Raw genomic sequence first — 21,986 nt, forward strand, 5'->3', positions numbered from 1 at the left:
CCTCCCTAAACCCAAAGATATACACTTTTAAATCCCCCAAACCTTTGAATATGTTACCTTACCTGTCAAAGGACGTTTGCAGGTCGAATTAGGAATCTTGAAATAGAAAGATTATCTTGGGTTATCAAAATGATAACTCCAGAAGCTGGAAAAAGAAAGAGAACAGAGTATCTCTAGAGTCTACAGAGGTAATACAGCTCTGTCAATAACTTGATTTTAGCTCAGTGAAACCTACTTCATACTCTGACCTCCAAAGTTGTAAGATAGTAAATTTGTGTTGTATTAAGCCACTAAGTTTGTGGTAACTTGTTACAGCAGCAGTAGGAAATATGCAGGCACATCAAATTGAAAAATTTTAGGATATTCTTGATAACTGAGGGCAACGTAATGAACCATTGTTAAGTGGTTATTGATGTGCTAAGCAGTATGTCAATTTTTTGCATAATTTAGCAAACACATTAAGTCTTCATATATAGATTTGGTTATCATCTACATTTTGCAGATGTCAAAACAGAAACCATGAGAGTTGATATAACTTTCCTAGACAGATTGAGTATGACTAGAGCTAGAACTCTAACAAAGGGAGTCAGATATGGAAGACAGGGATCTGAGCCACTGAAATATACTGTCTTCTTGGTGGAATTAAACCCAACTCCTTTCTTTAGGACTCCAAAAATAGTAGAAAAATAATTTAAAATAATCAGTTAAAGAGTCTTCTATTCCCTTGTTACTGGAATAGGGCTTAGGAAGGCTACAAATGAAAAAGATATTATTCCTGTCCTCAGAAATTTTATACTCTATTTGAAAATTATACAATCTGGAGTATTCAGATGAACTTTTGTGTCTTTAATTAGAATCTAATCTTGAATACTAGCCCTTGGCCTAGTGTTTCTATATTTCAATTAAATAACTGGGTGGGGGGTGGGGGATGAATGATATCATGGTTTGTGAAGTGTCCAAACAGTGAAAGGAAATATTAAGTTGAGTCTAGAGTCCATCATCAGCTCTCAAGTGTCCCCTACTTAAGAGGCTTGTTGCAATTCGTCCTCATTTATTTCAATTCCATTTAAATATCCAACCTCTGAATCTTTCATATGGTGAGGGTTCATGTTTGTGAAGAATGACTACTGGAGCCAAAGTTATCTATGAATAATTCAAGATATGGAGTGTTTCAGAGCATCAGTTTCCTCATTGGTAAAAATGGAAGTAAAAATGCTTACTTTTTAAATTAGTGTGTTATTTAAATGAAGTAATGGCCATAATGCACCTAGGACAGTGCCAGAAACTCAATAGTTACTGCTATTTTGTATTTTATATTTTTAAAAGTATTTAATTAGCATAAGCTCCAATTTCACCTCAGTTTATGGGGTTTGTGAGATATAATTTAGGCCGTATTTCTGAAAGTCTCATCTACTGAGTCTGCCTGCTTAAATTCTATGCCCTTCTGCCTTTTTGAGCTTATTTTGGGGGAAGGAATAGGGGCTCTTCCTTCCTTTGTGAGCCTGAACTTCCTTTGTGTTCTCTGAACTGTGTTTGACATAGTCGAGTTCAGGGTCTTTAGAGACTGGAGAGCGCTGCTAATAGGTCTATTTGGCATAATGGCTGGGCTGAAATTGCTCCTCAGTTCTATAGCTTTACTAGAAGACTATCTCAGAGCTGGCTGTTTAAACAATGAAATTTTCTCAAAATAGGCCTTTACTGACAATTTTCCTCTCTACAGTTGAGACTACTGCCTCCGTGAACTCAGTTTATTTTATTCTTTTAGGTGGTTAATGGCTGTTGGAGTTCTTTCAGAGATGCTGCAAAGGATTCAGTATAGTTTTCTTCTCCCCTTGCCTACCTCTTTATATGAGTAGTAGTTGGTTTCCAGATACGAAATATAACAGGAAAACATTCTCAAACAATAGATTCTGATTTAATAAAATTTGTAATACTATGGTCCCTTTTACGTTTCATCCTTGAGATTTCTTTTTATTTTATGATTTCTTTATGATAGGCAATCTTACACTTGATAATTTATAAATATTTTAATGAATAAATGAATGAATCAAAACATAGTTAGAACATCCAGAACAGACTTAAACATATTTCCAGAATCTGATCCACTTTGCACTTCATCTGATGCTGTAAAATTCTAAGTTATATTTTCCCAACATCAATAACAATCCATCTTTTATATTTGACTCTATGGTATTCATTGCAAGACCTTCCCTGTAGGTCTGAATCTCAACAAATGGAAAATATCATCTCTATTAAGTGTTTTAGTACTTTAAGTATGATGAATTAGGAAAGTCAGATGGTATTATCATAATGGTATTTATTAATACTAAACGTTATTGTGCATTTACTTTTAATATGTTTTAAAATAGAATATACCACAAGTAGCATTGTTTTCTTAGTGTAAGATAGTATGTTTTTGATGATGTAAAGTTGACAAACAGTTTACATATTGATGAATGAATGAACAAATGAATGAATGGTGTAAATTTATATCAAATTCTGAAGGAAATATTATATATGTAGTGTATAGGAATTAAAGTAATAGAATGTTACTATATTTTTTATATATTTTGCTAGTCATGTTAATGGCATAATTTAAGGCCAGTGGAATCATATTTACTTTACAGATGTGAAAAGAGAGTAAGAACTCAATATGTATCCACACTTAGGATGTTAGGTGGCAAAAATGGGATGATTCCCATTATTGTGAGTGCATTTAAAATCTTATCCAAATTCAATGTGACTAAGGAAGAAAGTGCTTTGATGAAATATCATTAATGAGTATAACTGTAATTACTGATGTGACCTACTATTTTTTCATGTATAGATATAAATTGGATAACATTAAAAGTAACCAGGTAAATTTCACAGAAACATTGCCTATCTGCATAAGGTAGAATATCAGATTCTCTCAGTTTCCTCACTTCAAAATATTTTTTGGTCTCTCAAGAGTATGTCACACACATAATTCTCTTGTGTCCTTTTGCTCCAGTTTTCCTCATTGACTTCTCCTCAGAAGCCACCTGAAATGGTATTGCTGTCACTGCTGTAATCCTCCATTACAACAATGAAGGACTCTGACAAAAGTCCTTTTATTCCCTGATATGTCAAGGTGCCAAGCCATGTCCTCTTCCACCTACAAGTGGGAAGAACTCTCCTTTCTCTACCTGTCTTACATAGTTACCTGGGCACCAAAAAAGTAACCCTTGTGTTTCATAGAGTCCTTCATGAATAAAGTTGCTTTATTTTCTTTATACAGACATTATCATTACAGATTTTCTCCAGACAGTAAGCCATGAGGTGTGGTGGCTAGGCAAGTTTGACTACTTGAGACAAACCACACAGTGACATCTAGGACTTCATATAAGCCCACCTGCAAAATCTTCTCTGTTTCAACAGTAAACTCTCCATCAGATACCACCAGGGTGGCTCAATTTACTACAGTACATTAGAGAAGCATTTCAGAGTCAGAGATGAGAGGCAAGTTAGGTTCTATTTGAACTGAAACCTCATCAAAATTAAAACAGTATCCGTAAAAGACATTTGAAGTTGTCCTCTTTAGAACATGTGCAAGTGCTAATGAAGAAAATTAACAAAAGAAGAAATTCTTAAACGATATTTTTTATCTATCTTTATTGGAGTATAATTGCTTTACAATGCTCTGTTAGTTTCTGTTGTACAACAAAGTGAATCAGCCATATGCATACATGTATCCCCATATCCCCTCCCTCTTGAGCCTCCCTCCCACCCTCCCTATCCCACCCCTCTAGGTCATCTCAAAGCACTGAGCTGATCTCCCTGTGCTATGCAGCTGCTTCCCACTAGCTATTTTACATTTAGTAGTGTATACATGTCGATGCTTCTCTCACTTCGCCCCAGCTTTCCTCCCCCGCCATGTCCTCAAGTCCATTCTCTATGTCTGTGTATTTATTCCTGCCCTGCCACTAGGTTCATCAGTACCTTTTTTTCCCTTAGATTCCATACATATGCGTTAGCATGCGGTATTTGTTTTTCTCTTTCTGACTTAATTCACTCTGTATGACAGACTCTAGGTCCATCCACCTCACTACAAATAACTCAATTTCATTTCTTTTTATGGCTGAGTATTATATTCTGTTGTATATATGTGCCACATCTTTTTATATCTGGTGTTTGGAATGTTTAATATTTTTCTGAATTTAAGCTTTTAGCTAAAAGGAAAGAAGTCTGCGGGCTTTATGGTCATTTCCATAATAGGCTGACTTATTTAATCTACTCTTTTACTCAGTTCTTTAATAAGGTCTCTAAAAATAAGTTAAAGATCAAAATTGTGTTTGTCTCTTCACTTACTTTGTTTTTGATATTAGTTGAATTAATAACATATATTTCAAAAAAAGCACAAAATGATTATTAATTATGCTCTAGTGACATTTTTCTCTAATAATTCAAGATATGCCTATGAACTCAATGAAAATGTGAAAAATATTACTCTTTTTACATTAAAAATTTTGTATCATTCATGTCAAAAATATTTTTACATTCTCTTTGATAACTAAAGATGTAAGATGCTTTAATATATAGACAAGTAATAATTGGATGACCCCTTTATAACTTTTCACACATGAAGCACAATTTTAGCACATATTTTTTCTTCAATTTTGAGGTGCCTAGAGGATCTTACTAAGAAACCATTTTAAATACAAGTCCATAGTTTATATATATATATGGGATCTATCTATCTATCCATCCATCCATCTATCTATCTACCTCTCTATCTGCCTATCTGTTCATCTAGCTACCATTGTGATTGTCATCAAGACCATAAACAGCAGATATTGGACAAAATATAACTGATTATTTTTTTGTTTGAAATCATTATTATAGCTGCCACTCAAACTATACCACCATCCTGCAATTATGTAAATATTTTCTTGTTAAATTAAAGGAAAATAGTCAAATAATTATTGTCTCTACTTATTTTTGGAATGTAGACAATAAAATGTAGTATTGATATGTCCTTTTTATGAATAATACGTTTGATGTATTTAACTTTGATCTAATTGGATGACACATTGCAATTCAAATAGAACAATTTGCTATATTTTCATGTGCATTATTTTTAGAACTGTAGGCAAAGACTTACCAGCATAACTTTTTTTTCAGAAAAAAACAAGGCTTTTATGTATGTTGACATCTAATACTTTACAGAAACTGCTCTTGGAAATGAATCTTACTAATAAGGCTGCACTGTATTCTATTTATTAGAAATCTTGCTTCTAATGAGCCCATCTTCATTTTTATTGTTTTTGTAATAGAATAGAAGGAGTTGATGAATACTAGCTAAACATCTGTTTTCTATTTGACATTTTGACATGTGCAGCGTTAAGACCATTCACATTGATAGAATACCTTAAATGTCATCTGTTGCTTGGCTTTATATTTTGCCTTTTACTCACATATGAAATGAAGGTTTTGGAAATAATGTTATATCCTTTAAATATAAAACCAATAATGCTTGTCTGTGGTATCACCTTTGTTACCAACAGTGATTTGATTAAGAAAAATACTAACAGTGTAGATGCTTTGTGCAGACACTCATTGTAAAGAGATGTTGCAGAAACCCCAAATCTTTCAAATGAGTAAAGTTGTCTTTCCTTTTTTTTTTTTTTCACTAATCATCAGTGACTGAGCATAGTTATTCATTTTCTTTAAATCAATCTTGAAAACTCCCTGAGCTCAAAATTATCAGTTAGTGGCAAAACATTGAAGGCACTTCAGATATCTTTCTTTTTTTGGATCTTAGCTGAGTTTTGACATATGGTGCTTGAGAGCCTGAAAAATACATTTACTTATGAATTTAAGCTGAATTCTCTTCAATGTACTGGAGTGTTATGAGCACATTTTTTATTTTGCCAACATTTAAAATCATTTCCTTGTTTTGGATCTTCCTATTTCTATATGATATTTTAAAAATGAAATTGCTGTTGTAAAAACATCCTTAAAGTGACTGACCTATACTTTTAACTTTTCAAAACTAACTTTCAGATATACTTTATAAACATTAAATATAGTTATAAATATTAATACTAAATGAATGAAATTGTCATAAATCAAAGTAAAATTGGATGTCTCAGTTACCTACCCCCTTATTTCTTATGTTTTAATCAGAGACAATCAGTTGTCATCAATCACAGATAATCAACGATCCACCAGTAAGCTGAGCCACCGTCTCCACTCAGCAGTTACATTGCTTAATGAGACAGAGACGGCTAATTGCCACTAAGTTTTACCCTGTCTTTTTGTGTCAGTAGGATCCAGTAGAAACTGGGTCAATACATCCAGTTAGCATCAATAAGGCTAAGCAGCATGGTTGGAAGTGGCACTCTACTTCTCTCCCTGACTTCCCCCTCATTTTAGCAGTGACCAATGGGGTGCTGAGCTTACACCTGTACTAAAAGGTAAAGAGGCGCTACAAGTTGGTGCCCTACTTTTGTAGGGAAAGTGTCAGCAGGACAGAGGAGTCTGAACTCCCTCCCTGCCCATCTGCAATGAGGTAAGGTGAATCAGTGTGAGTCAGGAGGGCTTTTCAGTGAGAAGCTGAGCATATACACCCACCCAGCTATCAAGCTGTACCTCAAAAAGTGTCTTCTTGTAAAAAGGAAGAGTCTCATAATATCCAAACATCCAGGATACCATGGAAAATCACTACTTATACCAAGAACAAGACAAATCACACTTGAATGAGAGAAGACAATAAAATATGGCAACACCAAGACAATTCAGATGTTGGAATTAACTGCAGTTACACATTTGTTTAAAAACTGAAGAAAAAAAATGAAAATCTCAGGAAAGAAATAAAGTCACAGAAAGGAATCAAATGGAAATTATAGAGCTGAAAAATAACACAAATTTTTTTAATATCATGGTAAGCACTCCAAAGTAGAATGGAGATGAAAGATGGTATAATCAATGAACTGGAGGACAAATCAAAAGAATTTACTCAATCTGAAGAACATAGAAGAGATAGACAAAATATATCTATCTATCTATCTATCTATCTATCTATCTATCTATCTATCTCAGGGAACTGTGGGACAATAACAAAAGACCTAGTATAATATTCATATAATTGGAGGAAAATAATATAAATCCTTGGATATAACATTCATATCTAAGGTAATGAGAACAAGAGAGTAAGACTGAGAAAATGTTCAAGGAAATAATGGCTACAAACTTCCAAAACTTGGAAAAAGACATAAACAAGTTCAAGAAGGTAAGTGAACTCCATATAGGATAACCAAATAAATCAACACCAAAGCATCATAATTAAACTTTTGAAAGCAAAATGCAAAGAAAAAAATCTTGAAAAGACCCAGAAAGAGCATATTATTTTAGAGCACCATCAAATTATGTGACAGCAGATTTTCAATCTGAAACCATGGAGACCAGAGGAAGTGGCACAACATCAATGACTGAATAAACTCTGGTAAGTGAATTTGGTAACTGGTGAGATATTCTTCAGGAATGAAAGGGAAATAAAGACAATTATAGAGACAGGAAAGTAAGAAAAAAAAATATTAGCAGTTCTACCCTTAATGAATGGCTAAGAAATTTTTCTAAACAGGAAAGAAATGATAACAGAAGAAGGCTTAGAACATCAGAAAAGAAAGAATATGGCAGTGAGTAAAAATATGGGTAAATATAATAGATTTCTTTTCCCTGGGTTTCTTAAATCATATATGCTGGTTGACGATAATACAACACTATATGATGTGGTTCTCATTGTATATACAGGAAATATCTAAGTCAGTTTTGTTTAAAATGGTGGAAAGATAAAAGCAATTACATGGAAACCAAATTTCTGTACTTCACTTAAAGTAGTAAAATGTCAATACCAGTAGACTGTTATATATAAAATATGTATATAATCTCTTATTATTGTTTACAACTACATATAAAGCAAATATGATATCAAAATTAAAAGTTTAAATAATCAACATAAAAATTAAAGGTAGATAAATCCACAATCATAGCAGAAATCTAACACACCTATCCAATAGCTAGTAGATCAAGCAGGAAACAAAATCACCAAGGATGAAGAAGATCTGAACACTATAATAACTTTACACAATATGTAAACAGAGGACAAAACAACCAATAATAACAGACCTCAAATTCTTTTCAAGAGCACATAGAACATTTACCCAAACCAACCATGTACAGGGCCATACATAAAAATGCTTAAACAAATTTTAAAAGATTTAGCTCATTAATCTTATGTCCTCTAACCACATGGCATTGAACTAGAAATTGACAACAAAATTTTAACTAGAAAAGTCATATCTTTCTTGAAATTAAGTCATATATTCATAAGTTAACTAAGAAAATACAATTTTAAAAATATTTCATTGAAATATCATTGCATAATGAAATATTAACACTTGTGAGATACAGCAAAAGCTGTGCGCAGAAAGAAATTCGTATACATAAAGCAATTATTTAGTAAAAACAAAGTAACAAATGAATATCAGAGATACAGCATCAATTTCAAGAAAGAAAAACAATTCATCAAAGAATAGAAGGAAATATAATGATTTTAGAGATTTGTAGAAATAAGTGAAATCAAAACAACTGTAAAGAAAATCAACAAAGCAAAAGTTATTTAAAGTATTAACCTGATTAAAAATGCTAGTAATTCTGATTTACTTTGTTTAAAAATAGAGTAATATAAATATTAACAAACATCAGAGATAGAATGGTACCTCTATTATAAATCCTAAAGACCCAAAGGATAAGTAAGAGGACAAATTCAGCAAATCAATTTTGCACTTTGACTGAAATATACCAATCCTTGTAAAATGCAACTAAAACAAAGCTAATGGAATAATAAAGAGTAAAATTGTATTGGCCCATATTGGAATGGTATAATATCCAATACCTATATATTTATTTTAAAGAACACAAAAATTTCCTTTCCTTCAAAGAAAACTCCAGTACCAGATAGCATCACCATTAAATTCTTCCAAAAATTTGAGAAGTAAATAATGTTAACCATATACATCTTTCAGAGGAGAACAAAGTAGAAAATTTTTCTGTTTTTATGAGGTGAACACAAACCTGTTACTGAAATCTGATAAAGATTGGGGGGAAAGAAAAATTTCATTTCATAATCAGTAATGCAAATTCTTAAAATATAGCAAACCAAAATCAGGGATATTTATAAAAATTACAGTATATCACCACTTTTGTTTATTTTAGGAATGCAGTGGTAGTTTAACATTTGAAAATCACACAAAGAGAGAACAGGAAGTAAAACAACCACTGAAGGATTCACCTAAATATACCAGTCTCCACAAACTAACATATAAATTTAATGCAATTCTAATCAAAGTTCTATAAGGTTATTTTTATGAAAATTGAGAAGGTATTTCTAAAATTCATAAGAAAATGTAAAAAGCCAGTAACAGTCAAAGCAATGGTGAAGAAAAGCAAAGTTGAATGACTGTCAAGTTAATACCCATTCCAAAGTTATAATTAATAAGATGATGTGTTATTGGTCCAAGACTAAATAAATGGACAAAAACAATGGAGCAGAGAACTTGTGTTTACCAAGTATACCTTTAAGAGAATGAAACATGATGCATATAATAAAAGTTATTCTCAGCTCATATATCCACCATGTCCAGTACATTATAAAATATACTGTAAGTATCAATAAAAAGTAAACACACAACCTTGTAAATAATGGCAATAACTTGATGAAATACATTGCAGATTAAATTATTCAAATTGCTGATAAATATATAAACTTATCCCATTGTGTTTAATATTATTGTCTCTTTTGCTAAATTAGCAAAAAGCTTTGGAATTTGAGCCAATTTAAAGAAATTCTCTGTAATTCTAATAGATTTCTCACTTGAGTATCTTCACATTTTTTTTTACTATATTCTTATAACATTAACAATAGATAATGCAAGAGCATATTGACTAGATATAATTTTATGTTGACAGATTTTTTTGTCTTTAAGCATTTCAAATTATCACTTCATTGTCTCCTTGTTTTCATATTATTTGATAAATTCTATTGGTTACTCTTTTTTTGTTTGTTTCCCTATGTATAATGGTATCATTTTATTTTCTGACTTCCTTTAAGATCTTAATTTTCTTCATGGTTATGCATAATTTTATTTTAATATGTCTTGGTTTATATTTCTTTGTGTTTATCTTGCTTATAGTTCATTGAGCTTATTTGATCCAGGGGTTGATTTTCTTCATTAAGTCTGGATTTTTTTGAAAATTATTTATTTGAATATTCATTCTGCTACTCCTCCTCTACTTAAACAATTCCTATTAAGAGACTTCAAACTATTTTATATTTTCCCACAATTGACTGAGTCTCTCCTCAGTTTTTTATTTTTTGACCTTTTTTAGAAAGTTTCTATTGCCCATTTTGCAATTCAAAGATCTTCTTTTTTTCTTTTTTTTCCTGTGGTGTTCAACTTTCTGTTATTCTTGTCCAGGATTTTTTTTTTTTTTTTTAATTCCAACTATTGCTTTTAGAGATCTGGAAATCCCATGTTTTTATCTTAAATATCTTCCATTTCTGTGCTAATAATGTTCATGTTTTCCTTTATATTCTTGAACACGTAAATGTTTTGAATATAATATATGTTTTAAAGTCTGTCAGCTCCTGTTTTTGGTTCTGTTTCTATTGTTTGGTTTTTCTCTTAGTTGTGTGTTATACTTTGTGCTTCTTGGAATATCTACTCATTTGTTTTTTAATTTTATACTGGATATTTTGGTATATGTACCTGTGTGTATGGGCACATGTAGTTTTTGAAAAAATATTTGCAGGCAGTTAATTGACTATGTGCATTAACTCAGGTCATTCAAGCCTTCTTTTCTAAACTTTTTAGAGAACACTAGGAATAATTATTACTCCAGGACTACTTTTGCTATACCGCTATACCCTGGTTTTCAACAGTGTCTCTTTACCCTGGCTAATTGAGACTCCAAAAACTCCCAAGACTTCATAAGCTCTGGTAGTACTCCAGCTTATTGCTTCTTGACTGTTGTTCTTTGCCTGTCATTGTCCAATCTCACTCTAATTATGTACAGTGTCATATTCAGCCAGACTGAAAAGTACTCTTCAAGATATTTCTTTTGCTCTTTGTTTGAATACCTCTTCCCTCTCTGCCTTTCTGGTACTCTTGACAGAAAATACAAAACTGCTTCCACTCACTACTCATTAAAACCTCCTTCCTCAAAAAAAAAAAAAAAAAAAAAAAAAGAGAAAGAAAGAAAGAAAAAGAGACCTCTGTTATACCCCTCCTGGCTTTGTGGTCTAGAAAGTGTTGTCAGGTAGAAAACCTGGACTTTTATAGGGCTTTATTCACTATCCATATTTTTTAAAATCTTTTAGGAATAATATTACCAATTTGCCTGTTTTCCAATTTCTAAAAATCATTTTTTTCATACATTTTGTTCAATTTTCTAGTATTAGTTATACCATCAAAACCAGAAAATGTAAAATGTGGAGTGATGTAAAAAAACATGGCAGAATTAAAAGCTGTTTTTGTCTCATCCCTTCAACCTACAACCAGTAAAACATCTACAATGCAACAAAGGTGCTTCTGCCCAACACACCAGGATGTGGGAGAATTTCACATATTTGTCCCCCTAAAGGTAGTGGAGTGGAACACATAGAGGAAATGGAACTGAGGGAACAGCAGAGGTAGTTCCTACAGTACCAGAGGCCCTCAGGCCATGGCAGCTGAGCCTGCAGCCCCAGAGAACCCAATAGTAGCAGGGGAGGCAGTACATATGACTCAGGCCTCTGGGCTGCAGTGGTGCCTGTGGCCATAGGTAACTGGAAAATAGCAGCAGTGAGGCCTGGGGCTCTGTCCCTCCAGTCGCTGAGGTCCCCATGACTCTGGCTCCCTGCCATTGTACCCAACGTCAGTAGAAAGTAGGAAATATTAAAAATCAGAGTAGAAATGAATGAAATAGAGACTACAAAGACAATAGAAAAGATTAATGAAACTAAGAGCTGGTTCTTTGAAAAGATAAAATAAATTGATGAGCCTCTAGCTAGACTCACTAAGAAAAAATAGAGAAGGCTCTGATAAATAAAATCAGAAATGAAAGCAGAGAAATAACAACATATACCACAGAAATACAAAGGATTAAAAGAGAAGATTATGAACAGCTATATGCCAACAAATTGGACAACCTAGAAATGGACAAATTCTTAGAATCATACATTTCAAACTGAATCATGAGGAAATCTGAATAGGACACATCACTAGTACAGATATTGAAACAGTAATCAAAAAGTTCCCCCAAAACAAAAGTCCAGGACCAGATGTCTTCACAGGTGAATTCTACTGAAAAATTGAATACCTATTCTTCTCAAACTCTTCCAAAAAATTGAAGAGGAAGGAATGTTTCCTAGCTCATTTTACTAGGTCAACATCACCTGATACCAAAACCAGACAAAGACAACACAAGAAAATTACAGGTCAATATCTCTGATGACCCTAGGTGCAAAAAATTTCAACAAAATATTAGCAAACTGAATACAACAATACATTAGAAGAATCATACACCATGGTCACATGGAATTTATTCCAGGGATGCAGTGATGTTTCCACAACAACAAATCAATCAAACTGATACACCACCTGGACAAAATGAAGAATAAAAACTATATGAATATGTCAATATGTACAGAAAAAGCATTTGACAAAATTCAACACCCATTTACAATAAAAAACTCAATAAAGTGAGTATAGAAAGGATGTACCTCAACATAATAGAAGCCATAAATGACAAACCCACAGCTAACATCATACTCAATAGTGAAAGATTGAAAGCTACCACTCTAAGATCAGGAATAAGGCAAGGATGTCCACTGCTGCCACTTCTATTCAACATAGTACTGGAAGTCGTATTCAAAGCAATTAGACAAGAAAAATAAATAAAAGTCATCCAAACTGGAAAAGAAGTAAAACTGTCATTATTTGCAGAAGACATAATTTTACATATACCATCAAATTAAATAGAAAACATAAAGACTCCTCCCAAAACTATATGAAATAATAAATACAGTAAAGTTTTAGGATACAAAATCAACATACGAAACTCTGTGACATTTCTGTATGCTAACAACAAGGTAGCAGACAGGGAAATTAAGAAAATATTCCCACTTATAATCACAACAAAAAGAATAAAATACCTAGGAGTAAATTTAACCAAGGAGATGAAAGACCTGAGCACTAAGAACTGTAAGACTTTTTTGAAAGAAATTGAAGATACAAGCAAGTGGAAAGCTATTCTATATTCATGGATTGCAAGAATTAACATTGTTAAAAGGTCTGTACCACCCAAAGCAATCTACAGATTCGATGCAATCCTTACCAAAACACCAAGGACACTTTTCACAGAAATAGAACAAAAAATTCTATAATTTATATGGAACTACAAAAGACTCAATAGCCAAAGCAATTCTGAGAAAAAAGAAAAAATCATAGTCCCTGATTTCAAACTATATTACAGAAACATAGTAATAAAAAACAGCACGGTATTGTCAAAAAACAGATAAATAGATCAATGGAACAAAATTGAGAGCCCAGGGAAAAACTCACACATATATGGACAATTAATTTATGACAGAGGAGTAAAGAACATGCAATGGAGAAACAATACTGTCTTCAATAAATAGTAGTGGAAAAACTGAACAGCCACATGCAAAAAAATGAAACTTTATCACTATCTCATACCAAACACAAACGAACTCAAGACGGTTTATGGTTTAAAGACTTGAAGGTAAGACCTGAAATCATGTATAGGAATAAATAGGCAGTACATTATTTGACAGAGGTCTTAGCAATATCTTTCTAGACATTTCTCCTCAGGCAAGGGAAATGAAAGCAAAAATAAACAAATGGGACTATAGCAAACTACAGAAAAGCAAATTGAAGCTGAACTTATTTTTGTAGGTCATAAGTGATATATCTAAATAAATTGATTTTATACAATATTTTTAATTACATTTAAAAATAATGAGATAACCACGATAAGGTGTATAGCTGAATATTTATATCCAACTGAAATTTCTTTCTTTTTTTTTTTAATATTTATTTATTTATTTATTTGGCCATGCTGCGCCTTAGTTGTGGCATGCGGGATCTTTTAGTTGCAGCATGTGGGCTCTTAGTTGCAGCATGCGGGCTCTTAGTTGCAGCATGTGGGATCTAGTTCCCTGACCAGGGATTGAACCCAGGCACCCTGCATTGGGAGCACAGGGTCTTAACCAATGGACCACCAGGGAAATCCCTGAAATTTCTTTCTTTATGGAAGCAAACCTTAACTTGTACCTTCATAATTCTAAATAAAAAATAATTATAGAATATTAAATATTTTAAAATAGGGACACAAAGGTAAAATTAAAAACTGTACAATTCAAACCCTCACATGAAATTCTCACTTACCTAAGGAGTGTCATCCAATACAATCTCTGACCTGAATGGACAATGATCTGGTCTGACAGATTTGTCTAAATTGTTCCTTCTGTTAAGATGTGTTTTTAAATTATATGATAAGTACATATGGCTTTCAAATTATTGAGACTTCAAAATCTTACCAATAATACTGAAAAATAAAAAATTTGAAACAACATTAATTTTTTTTTTTTCACGAGTAAAAAGTGTATTTAAAATGGTGAGTATTCCAATGGGGTTTTTTTTTTTTTTTTTTTGATTTTCAGTATATGATTTTTTTTTTTAACATCTTTATTGGAGTGTAATTGCTTTACAATGGTGTGTTAGTTTCTGCTTTATAACAAAGTGGATCAGTTATACATATACATACATCCCCAGCTCTCTTCCCTCTTGCATCTCCCTCCCTCCCACCCTCCCTATCCCACCCCCCAGGTGGTCACAAAACACCGAGCTGATCTCCCTGTGCTATGCGGCTGCTTCCCACTAGCTATCTATTTTACATTTGGTAGTGTATATATGTCCATGCCACTCTCTCACTTTGTCCCAGCTTACCCTTCCCCCTCCCTGTATCCTCAAGTCCATTCTCTAGTAGGTCTGCATCTTTATTCCCATCTTGCCCCTAGGTTCTTCATGACCATATTTGTTTTTTGTTTTTTAGATTCCATATATATGTGTTAGCATACGGTATTTGTTTTTCTCTTTCTGACTTACTTCACTCTGTATGACAGACTCTAGGTCCATTCACCTCACTACAAATAACTCAGTTTCGTTTCTTTTTATGGCTGAATAATATTCCATTTTATATATGTGCCACATCTTCTTTATCCATTCATCTGTTGATGGACACTTAGGTTGCTTCCATGTCCTGGCTATTGTAAATAGAGCTGCAATGAACATTTTGGTACATGACTCTTTTTGAATGATGGTTTTCTCAGGGTATATGCCCAGTAGGGGGACTGCTGGGTCATATGGTAGTTTTATTTTTAGTTTTTTAAGGAACCTCCATAATGTTCTCCATAGTGACTGTATCAATTTACATTCCCACCAGCAGTGCAATAAGGTTACCTTTTCTCCACACCCTCTCCAACATTTATTGTTTGTAGATTTTTTGATGATGGCCATTCTGACCGGTGTGAGATGATATCTCATTGTAGTTTTGATTTGCATTTCTCCAATGATTAATGATGTTGAGCATTCTTTCATGTGTTTGTTGGCAATCTGTATTTCTTCTTTGGAGAAATGTCGATTTAGGCAATATTCAACACTCATTTATGATAAAAACCCTCCAGAAAGTAGGCATAGAGGGAACAACATAATAATGGCCATATATGACAAACCCACAGCCAACATCATCCTCAGTGGTGAAAAACTGAAAACATTTCCACCAAGATCAGGAACAAGACAAGGTTGCCCACACTCACCACTATTATTCAACATAGTTTTGGAAGTTTTAGCCACAGCAGTCACAGAAGAAAAAGAAATAAAAGGAATCCAAATCGGAAAAGAAGAAGTAAAGCATGATGCTATACATAGAGTATCCTAAAGATGCTACCAGAAAACTACTAGAGCTAATCAATGAATTTGGTAAAGTAGCAGGATACAAAATTAATCCACCGAAATCTCTTGCATTCCTATACACTAATGATGAAAAATCTGAAAGTGAAATTAAAAAAACACTCCCATTTACCATTGCAACAAAAAGTATAAAATATCTAGGAATAAACCTACCTAAGGAGACAAAAGACCTGTATGCAGAAAATTATAAGACACTGATGAAAGAAATTGAAGATGATACAAACAGATGGAGAGATATACCATGTTCTTGGATTGGAAGAATCAACATTGTGAAAATGACTCTACTACCCAAAGCAATCTACAGATTCAATGCAATCCCTATCAAACTACCACTGGCATTTTTCACAGAACTAGAACAAAAAATTTCACAATTTGTATGGAAAAACAAAAGACCCCGAATAGCCAAAGCAATCTTGAGAAAGAAAAACGGAGCTGGAGGAATCAGGCTCCCTGGCTTCAGACTATACTACAAAGCTACAGTAATCAAGACAGTATGGTACTGGCACAGAAACAGAAATATAGATCAATGGAACAGTATAGAAAGCCCAGAGATAACCCATGCACATATGGTCACCTTATCTTTGATAAAGGAGGCAAAAATATACAGTGGAGAAAAGACAGCCTCTTCAATAAATGGTGCTGGAAAAACTGGACAGCTACATGTGAAAGAATGAAATTAGAACACTCCCTAACACCATACACAAAAATAAACTCAAAATGGATTAAAGACCTAAATGTAAGGCCAGACACTCTCAAACTCTTAGAGGAAAACATAGGCAGAACACTCTATGACATAAATCACAGCAAGATCCTTTTTGACCCACCTCCTAGAGAAATGGAAATAAAAACAAAAATAAACAAGTAGGACGTAACGAAACTTAAAAGCTTTTGCACAGCAAAGGAAACCATAAACAAGATGAAAAGACAACCCTCAGAATGGGAGAAAATATTTGCAAACGAGGCAACTGACAAAGGATTAATCTCCAAAATATACAGGCAGATCATGCAGCTCAATATCAAAAAAACAAACAACCCAATCCAAAAATGGGCAGAAAACCTAAATAGACATTTCTTCAAAGAAGTTATACAGATTGCCAACTTTAATATTGCTGTCAACTTTGCAGTAGCAATTCACATTGAATGAATAGCACCCTATTTTATTGTGTTCTAGACAAAGTCTGCAGCAGGCTTTTAGAAATCTGTTTTCAAGTTGCCAAATTTAATATGCTAAAAAACTTGTTTAAAAATTATTTCCTTTAAGAGTTACATTATGCTCAACAGTTATCAAACACAGTGTAACATTTTCAATAGAATATTTTATGCTGAAGAACACACTGAAATTTAATATCATATGGTTTTCCTCATGTGGCTGTATAAAACAGAGAAACATATGAAATGATGTAAATAATAAAACTAAGTCACTTGAAAACTCTAGTTTATTTACATATTTTTCAAATTTAGTTTTATTGAAAACTCAATAGTGTGTGAAAAACATGGAGCTATTCAGTGAGGGGAACATAATATTAATGAGAGAAATTGGATTTCCTATTTATATATTTAGATATAAATAAATTTCCTATTTATAATTTCCTATTTAAAATTTCCTATTTATATATATTGCCTTTATATTCAGTATATCTCCAACAATGTATGAAATAGTGAATTATGTACTGGTAGCACAGTACAATGAACTTATGTAGGGAAATACTAATTTGTCATTATTACATCAATAGGTTTTTCACCAGTTTGTCCATTACTTAAACATTAGGTAAAGAAAAATGATAAGTAAGTATAGGGTTTGATAGCAGAACAGCAAATTTTTTAAAGGTTGGTTTTTTAGTCTTTTCAGTGTAACTAGCACTTATATAATGCATTGCAATTAATAAGGTTTTCACGTATGTTATTTAATTTGAAACTCCTCTAAACTTTGTGAAAAATATTAATACTAAAATATGCAGTTTATTATTGAAGAAAGTAGTATTCAGTGATGTTAAATTACTTACCCAAGCTAATATATATGTTAGTAGCAAAAGCAGGAAAGTATACCTTTCTTCTAATCCTGTGATACCCAATAGAGTAATCACTATCCAGATATGTCTATTTAAGTTTAAATTCATAAAAATTAAATAAAATTATAAGTTCTGTTCCCCAGTCTCACTAGTCATTTTTGAAGTGCTCAGTCACCACATATGTATAAAGCACTATCAGGAAATAAGAGAGAAGCAAGTAAGACAGTCTTGGGGTCTCTGTGAAACCTTAATGGTGATGTTTCTGCTGTATCTTGGAGAGTAAATGATTGTAGGCTAAAGAGTGAAAGGTAGGGGAAAGATGATGTGTTCTAAATAGAAGGAAAAATGTATGCCAAGGTGTGGAGGCATGGAAAAGCTTGGACCGCTGAAAGCCCTGTGATATATTTAATATGAGCAGGGCATACCAATGGGGTTTTGTGTACAGGAAGAATGTTAAGATGTATATGCATTTTGTTTTAACAAGGTCTCAAAATATATGTTGATACACAACTTTACCTTGCTTGTGTAGTGCGAAACGTGATTGTCAGGATTTATAAAAATTCAGCATGTTTCTATTGTACACCATTTTTTAACTTTCTATTTTTCCAGAGCCAATTCTTGATTATACTGGGAAAACAATGATATATATCAAATAAGATCTGATGCAAAAATTATTATGTGACATTGGTACAAATTGAAAATATTATAAAAAGATAGATACTTGAAGGCTACATATCGTACTCAGTAACCAAGTACTTAGGATATCAAAACCAAATATCCACAATCAATTTAACAAAAGGGAATAGAATTGAACTTACAGGAATTAAAACATAAGCTTTCCAAATTTAGAACTGAAATTGAATGACTACATTATTTATTTCACAAATATTTATAGAGAGTTTCCTATATGTATTCTTCACCCAGAAACTAAAAGTAAGTTATGCAGATATACTTTCCACTCCGATTCCATTTTTCTGGAACATCAAAATAGAAAATCCTCAATCAGTTTTACTAAACGGATTTCAGAATTTAACTTGGAGAAATTAATATAAACGCTTTCTAAATTTAAAATTGAATTTGGGTCATTGCATTATTCATTTATTCTTGCACAAATATTTATGGAGCCCCTGTTATGTGTACTATGCAACCAAGAGCTAGTAATGAGAATGAAGATATATTTCCTACCTTCCCTGAATTTGCAGGCTGAGATATGGCTTCTGTACTACCTAACTGTCTGGCAAGGAAGTCTCTGGAGAGGGCTTCATGGTATGCTAGGAGGTTCAAATATGTTATCTTACAACTTTGGGTAAGGTTGATGTGATTTATGTATGTGTAAACAGTAGTTTAAAAAAAGGGGGAGGAAATCCCTTTCAATGTCATGAATTTTAAGTGGCAGAGCTTATATTCATATCCAGGAGTAATTTTAATATTTCCCTACACCATGTATTTTAAATGCCATAATTTCCTTTTTTATTGTATATTATATTATATGTAATTATATTATATATTATGTATAATTATATTATGTATACTATATCTGCTTTTATTCAAGCCATTTATTCACCTTCAACTACTCTAAATGTAAAGGAAACATGAAATTGATAAGAAGGAAATACAGAAGCAATAATACTATTACACAAGAACTCTGAACAGTATTTGGCAATCATATCTCTGAAAGTTTGCTAGCAATACTCACTTCCTTTCTACCAGAAAAATTAATTTTCTGACAAAAAAGGAAAACTGACATCTGATTAGCCAGATGGCCCTGTGGTGGTAGCATTTCCGGTCCAGGGCATATCTGTTACTGCCCACCAAGTCACTCAAGTAGATAAAGAAAATATGGGTTATTAATTGACTGAATATTATAAACACTCACAATTTTATTTACCTAAAATTACACTTGAAAATGCCAACCCATTTTTTTATAAGCAGCCTTTAAAATATTAAGTACCTGATTAAAATTAAAGGAAAATAGAATAATCTTTGCCATGTATTCTGATTTACAAGGCAACATCCCCTGAGCAGAGACAACTGGTTTAAAGGAATCTCCTGAGTAGCACAAAACACCAAGAGACTAAAATTACTTTCCGGTACATCACCTTCAATCTGGTGCCTAGTTCCTGTCTCCTTACCTTATGCTTGCTTCTTATCCCCATATTGCGCCTGTTGCCTTCAATTGCCTCAGTAGTTTAAAAAAAAAAAAAAATCACTCTTCTCTACTCTCCCAAAAGTAATTCCTTGGAGATCAATTTTCATTGAAGGGGTTTACTTTTTCCTTTATTCTTAGATTCTTAATAATTAAAAATTATATGCTGCTTGGCCTAAATATTGATGGCTGTTAATATTCTCCTGTAGAGGAACACACTCTAAATTTCTAAGTTTCAAAATCCTAACATATATCAGGGTGTATCTTAAATGCCACATCCTTCATCAATCACTCCTTGATTCTGTTCTTTGAGCATCCATATATCTTTTTTTTAACTCTCTCAAATGTCAGTTATTATATATTACTGTGTCCCAATGAGCATTTATTAATTACTAACCTTTAACATTTTTAAGGGCAGATATTTATTCTACATTTATATGTACCAATTCCAAACACGGTAGAACAACATTATAGTAATAGCATATCTCCAATAAATGTTATATTGAACAGATAAACTTAAAATAACTCATTGACCATTTCTAATTACATTTTATTTCTATTAAAATGAATTTTTAAACTTATAGATACTTTATAATACATTAACTATATTTTTCATAACAGAGTAATTCATAGAGACTTTATTCCATTTTGATTCTGCCTCAGAAACAAACATTATAAGAGGGATGACTTCACTTAAAACAGTAAAATTATAAATGATTTTGGAAATTATTTGTAGATTGATAATGAATAAAAATAATGATAGTCTATGATTTGTTCTATTTTAAAATATGACAATGTAAGCCATTAAATACATTTCCACACAAATAGAACTTTCAACATGCTCTAAAGTTCTATCAGTTATTCACTGGATTTGCTTAATTTACTATCTTGGTCGAACTTAAATATGTCAACCATCTTAAGAGATTTATAGTATTTGAATCTAAATTCTGAATATAATTCTGTGATTACCTGTGCATTTACTCTGTGTAGTAATTAGCAGGGGAATAATCAAGTCTTCCAAATGCCCTCACATTTTCTCCATTCTCAGAAGCATTTATAAGTGTGAGAATGTTGTCTATTCTGCCTCTTTGCCTATCCTATATGGCTGATGATAGCCAATAGTGTTGCAAAAATTGTGTTAATTAAACAAATTTATAATTCATGTATTTATAAAATTCCACTTTTTATATTCCTGAAATTTTGTATCTAGACTACTCTAATGTCAATGATAATTAAATTCCCACTTAGAATCCACTGAAACTAAAAAGTCCAGATATAAAGAGGGTAAAAGTCAGGTAACTGCCTTATCTAAAGGTGGCCAGCCATTCAGATGTTTCCAAATAAGCCAATAAAGTGGTAAATTCTCCAAGGAGTCATTACTTCATGACTCCCAGAGAATGTGATGGTAGCAAACCGCCTTTTGTAGTGGGAGTTTTAAAAAATTAGCATACAATCAGGTAAAGAGAAAATACCACATGAGGCATTCATTCCTCGGAATGAAATTATTGGATCTTCACATGACTCCAGAGAATCAGGAAATTTGGAGTTGAGATCACGAATATTGCAACTACTATGTAACAACCATTAGGAATCTTAGCCATACCAACCATCAGGGGATTGATGAGCTGTGTCACTAGGTATAAACAGCCTGTGCCAGTGAGCATTCAAGTTTGTTAATGTTATATTGAGATTGGATGGGGTGGGAGGCTTAGAGAGCAAGTTAAGTAATTCAACTGGTAAACAATGTAATGAATAATGTGTCATTTTTATGTAAAA

This window comes from Balaenoptera borealis (assembly GCF_965194805.1).
Source record: "Balaenoptera borealis genome assembly, chromosome: 7".
Taxonomy (NCBI): Eukaryota; Metazoa; Chordata; class Mammalia; order Artiodactyla; family Balaenopteridae; genus Balaenoptera; species Balaenoptera borealis.